The sequence below is a fragment of the Crinia signifera genome, chromosome 9, assembly GCF_055691185.1.
Source record: "Crinia signifera chromosome 9, ASM5569118v1, whole genome shotgun sequence".
In the NCBI taxonomy this organism is placed as follows: domain Eukaryota; kingdom Metazoa; phylum Chordata; class Amphibia; order Anura; family Myobatrachidae; genus Crinia; species Crinia signifera.
In genome coordinates, this window is record NC_139225.1 from 127472182 (window position 1) to 127478190 (window position 6009).

Below are 6009 nucleotides of genomic sequence, written 5' to 3' on the forward strand. Positions count from 1 at the left end.
GTGATGTCACGATTAAGCCCCGCCCCCTGAGCGGCTACTGAATCTCTCCTCTCCGGGCTTCTCCCGGAGAGGAGAATAACAAAGTCGGCAACCCTGATTTACCGTTTTAAAAGTGCGATGTGAAAGGGTTCTAAGTGTTTCATCTGATAACTGAATACAAGGTTATTTGTTAGACCCCCAAGTACCGCCGTATGCTTCTGATATACACCAACCTATCATACCTATCAACATTGGAGGTCATGGTCTATCAGTTAGTGCAGAGTTTCCTACCCGGAATGGCCGGGAGGGTTCTGGAAATCGGGTCAACCTCCTGACCCCCCGGAAAGGTAGGCAAGCTTCTCGCGACAACCCTCCCGCCACCCGTCTTTGTAGCCCCGCCCCCGATGTGCAATGCATGAAATACCAGCATTGCACAGGGGGCGTCGCCCCCACCCCTCTGTGCAAATGCCACGGCAACTATGAAAGACCGAATTCCGCTCCTAACAAGCCAAGTTGTATCAGGCCCAATGTGTATTATTACTATAAAGGGGTCTATATAACCAGAAACAAAAGTTAACACATTCATTATGTTTATTTCCTTTTTGTCGAACCCAGGAGATAAGCAAATACCTTCTACTGCAGGGGTTGTAAAACCGCTCCTCGAGATCTACTTCCTACAATCCATATTTTTCAGGCTACCACTGGATCTGTGCACCAGCTAGGGGGTCTGGGAAAAGTGATAGTTAGTAATGAATGCATCTGTGCACCAGCTACGGGGTCTGGGAAATGTGACAGTTAGTAATGACTGCACCTGTGCACCAGCTAGGGGGTCTGGGAAAAGTGATAGTTAGTAATGAATGCATCTGTGCACCAGCTAGGGGTCTGGGAAATGTGACAGTTAGTAATGACTGCACCTGTGCACCAGCTAGGGGGTCTGGGAAAAGTGATAGTAATGACTGCATCTGTGCACCAGCTAGAGGGTCTGGGAAATGTGACAGTAATGACTGCACCTGTGCACCAGCTAGGGGGTCTGGGAAAAGTGACAGTTAGTAATGACTGCACCTGTGCACCAGCTAGGGGCTCTGGGAAATGTGACAGCTAGTAATGACTGCACCTGTGCACCAGCTAGGGGGTCTGTGAAATGTGACAGTTAGCAATGACTGCACCTGTGCACCAGCTAGAGGGTCTGGGAAATGTGACAGTTAGTAATGACTGCACCTGTGCACCAGCTAGGGGGTCTGTGAAAAGTGATAGTTAGTAATGACTGCATCTGTGCACCAGCTAGAGGGTCTGGGAAATGTGACAGTTAGTAATGACTGCACCTGTGCACCAGCTAGGGGGTCTGGGAAATGTGACAGTTAGTAATGACTGCACCTGTGCACCAGCTAGGGGGTCTGGGAAAAGTGATAGTTAGTAATGAATGCATCTGTGCACCAGCTAGGGGGTCTGGGAAATGTGACAGTTAGTAATGACTGCACTTGTGCACCAGCTAGGGGGTCTGGGAAATGTGACAGTTAGTAATGACTGCACCTGTGCACCAGCTAGGGGGTCTGGGAAAAGTGATAGTAATGACTGCATCTGTGCACCAGCTAGAGGGTCTGGGAAATGTGACAGTAATGACTGCACCTGTGCACCAGCTAGGGGGTCTGGGAAAAGTGATAGTTAGTAATGAATGCATCTGTGCACCAGCTAGGGGGTCTGGGAAATGTGACAGTTAGTAATGACTGCACCTGTGCACCAGCTAGGGGGTCTGGGAAAAGTGATAGTTAGTAATGAATGCATCTGTGCACCAGCTAGGGGGTCTGGGAAATGTGACAGTTAGTAATGACTGCACCTGTGCACCAGCTAGGGGGTCTGGGAAATGTGACAGTTAGTAATGACTGCACCTGTGCACCAGCTAGGGGGTCTGGGAAAAGTGATAGTAATGACTGCATCTGTGCACCAGCTAGAGGGTCTGGGAAATGTGACAGTAATGACTGCACCTGTGCACCAGCTAGGGGGTCTGGGAAAAGTGACAGTTAGTAATGACTGCACCTGTGCACCAGCTAGGGGCTCTGGGAAATGTGACAGTTAGTAATGACTGCACCTGTGCACCAGCTAGGGGGTCTGGGAAATGTGACAGTTAGCAATGACTGCACCTGTGCACCAGCTAGAGGGTCTGGGAAATGTGACAGTTAGTAATGACTGCACCTGTGCACCAGCTAGGGGGTCTGGGAAAAGTGATAGTTAGTAATGAATGCATCTGTGCACCAGCTAGGGGGTCTGGGAAATGTGACAGTTAGTAATGACTGCACCTGTGCACCAGCTAGGGGGTCTGGGAAATGTGACAGTTAGTAATGACTGCACCTGTGCACCAGCTAGGGGGTCTGGGAAAAGTGATAGTAATGACTGCATCTGTGCACCAGCTAGAGGGTCTGGGAAATGTGACAGTAATGACTGCACCTGTGCACCAGCTAGGGGGTCTGGGAAAAGTGACAGTTAGTAATGACTGCACCTGTGCACCAGCTAGGGGGTCTGGGAAATGTGACAGTTAGCAATGACTGCACCTGTGCACCAGCTAGAGGGTCTGGGAAATGTGACAGTTAGTAATGACTGCACCTGTGCACCAGCTAGGGGGTCTGGGAAAAGTGATAGTTAGTAATGACTGCATCTGTGCACCAGCTAGAGGGTCTGGGAAATGTGACAGTTAGTAATGACTGCACCTGTGCACCAGCTGGGGGGGCTGGGAAAAGTGACAGTAATGACTGCATCTGTGCACCAGCTAGGGGGTCTGGGAAATTTGACAGTTAGTAATGACTGCACCTGTGCACCAGCTAGGGGCTCTGGGAAATGTGAGTTAGTAATGACTGCACCTATGCACCAGCTAGGGGGTCTAGAAAATGTAAACTGGTGGATAGATTTCGAGGACCGATTTGGCCAGCCCAGTACTAGGTTCTTGTTAGAGATTTTTTGGGGCAGATGTCTTGCACTGGGGAAGCTGCAACTGTTGCGGATGGCTACATTAGTAACCGGCACCTAATTGTCCCAATTTTTTGGGTACCATCACAATTTTTTGGGACTGTTCCACGGGCAGTTGTGTCCTGCATTGAGGAGGAGGTGGGATCATTTGGGAGATCCCCTGTCATTGGCTGTTCACAGAGACAGAGGGGGGGCATGGCCAGCAGCACACAGAGTGCTGGCCATGCCCCCATAGTGATGAAGAACGGGGTGGGGGTGCATTGGTGTGAGATCACACCCCCTTTCACACAGAGGTCGCACCCCTTATTTCGGAGCGTACGTGGGAGTATTGTACAAATGTTGGAAGGCATGCATCCGGTTCCGTTTGTTAGATCTACAGGGTGACATTTAATAGGGTGCGATTTTTTTATTTTGACAATGTTTTTTTTTTTTGCAGACATTTTCCCATTAAAAAATATACAAATCGGCAATTTAATCGGATACATGCGATTTTTAGTAAAGGTTACTAAAAATCGCAAAACAAATACACCAGGTTCTGACTGGTGAATTTGTCTGAACCATGCACAGATCATTGTGATCTGTGCATGGTTCTGGTATGAAAAAAGGGTTAAAACAAAAAAGTCGGGAAAAAAAACGGTGTGGGGTCCCCCCTCCAGAGCATAACCAGCCCCAGGCTCAAAGAGTCGTTCCTGGTATTACAAAATCACGGGGCAAAACAAATAGGGGTCCCCAGGATTTTATAAAACCAGCACCAGCCTCAAGGGCCAGTCCTGGTTCCAAAAATATGGGGGACAAAATGAGTAAGGATCCCCCATATTTCAAGAACCAGCACCGGGCCCAACCAGCCAGCAGGGTAATGCCACAGCCGGGGGGGACTTTTTATACAAGTCCCCCCGGCCAAAGCATTCTCCCTCTGACCGGTCAACATGGGAAGGGGTCTGGGGGAAGTGGAGACCCCCCAAAGAAGGGGTCCCCCCCCTCCAGAACTTACCTGCCCATGCTGAAGCCCGGGGCTGTCCTCGATGCCCCTGGGCGGTGGGCATCGAGCTGATATAGTGTAAAAAAAAAAAAAGAATAAACCATTGTGTATTGCTGACGCACAAGTCCCAGCAATCCAGCACCGCATGCAGGGACTTGGAGAACCACAAGTCCCAGCATACGGGGCAATAAATGGCCCGCTGGGACTAGTAGTCCACCAGCAGTACAAATAGTACACACACACACACTTACAGTACAACTTTATTGCACAGAGCCCATACATTCAAACTCACCTTTCTTGATTGAAGATCGGTCCCCTTGTCCAGTAGAATCCATAGTGGGGTACCTGTGGAAGCAAATTATACTCACCACGCTGATCTTCGGGACTTCTCTGAACTCCTGCAACACTATCCGTTATCTGTGTAAACCTGTTAAAGATACCCATATATGAACATAGGGCATTTATGTAAGGTCAGTCTGGTACCAAGAGAAGCAGATAGACATCGTTGGAGGCTTTGTGACGATTCTTGTCTCCAATTCCATCATTACGATTCTTTCACATTCTTTTTTGGGAAAAGCGCCGGAGGAACCTTCTCCATTTTTGTACAAAGGAACTGTGTATGGTGTGGTAGACCAAGGAGAGGGACCTAGACAGCATTCCTGGAGGTGCAAATCCATTCTTGCCGGTTCCAGTTACGCAACATTGCTCGCATCAGGCCCTTTCTCTCACAGAGTGCAACTAAGCTGATCATCCACTCATTAGTCATCTCACGGCTTGACTACTGTAATGCTCTTCTCACTGGCCTCGCTCAATCCCAACTAGCTCCTCTCCAATCTGTCCTCAATGCTGCAGCCAGGCTTATCTTCCTCTCCCGCCGCTCTAACTCTGCTACTCCCCTTCAACAAAATCTGCACTGGCTTCCATTCCCCTACAGAATCCTCTTCAAACACCTCACACTCACATACAGGGCCATCTCTAATTCCATTGCTCCATATATCTCTAACCTCATCTCCATTCATACACCCTCCCGCCCTCTACGGTCAGCTGACGACTGTCGTCTCTCCTCCACCCTGATCACTGCTTCCCATGCTAGAGTACAGGACTTTGCCCGTGCTGCACCCCTTCAGTGGAACGCACTCCCTCGCTCCATTAGACTCTCCCCGACCTTGCAAAGCTTCAAACGGGCACTGAAAACTCACCTATTCATCAAAGCGTACCCTTCCACTGCATAAACCAGCTGGTTCTCCGACCCCTTGCCTGTTTCCTGTTTACATCCTGCTCTCTAACCACCACCCCCTCGCTTGCACCTCTTGTAATCTGTCTGTCTCCCCTTCCTACTAGATTGTAAGCTCCTCCGAGTAGGGCCCTCTTCCCTCCTGTTGTCAAAGCCCACTTCTCTTCACATTTCACTCACAGCTCTCCTTTACTCCAACACTCAGTGACCATCTTCATACTCATCTCCATCATTGGCCTCAAGCCTCTAGTTGTATGTTGATTGGGTCCGCACTACTTACATTTAAGCTGTAATGTGTATTGAACTGTGGTGCTCTTTATTTGTACTGTATTTTTGTTATTCAATGTTATGCCAAGTTTTTGTCTCCCTGTATTGTTCCTTTGTACGGCGCTGCGAAACACTTGTGGCGCCTTATAAATAAAATAATAATAATAATAATAATTCTATTTTAGAATCTATGCAGAGTAATGTAAGCTTAGACTTAGCTTTGCGAAGGCTGTGAGGAGACGGAGGCCGCTGATGATGTCATAGGCCCTCCCTCCCAATGGCAAGGAAATACCTACGTTTTCTGGGGCACTCCCAGAAAACACTGGGTTACCGCCCCAAAATGCCTGAAGGGTGACAATCATCCTGCAAGCAGTCTTCACTGGCTGCAGCATACCGTGCGCATGCGCGGTCGTCCAATAATCATTTGCAGCACAGCGAATAGGTCTGAATTGGGCCCCTAGGTCCCGCTCTCCTGGTGAATAGACGCTTTGCACATGCATCACTTCTCTACTAAATGGAGCAGCAAGTGAGAAGGGACCTCCGGGCTTCCCCCACTATGAGACACTGCGGCCTGCGGGTGGGACCAGATAAT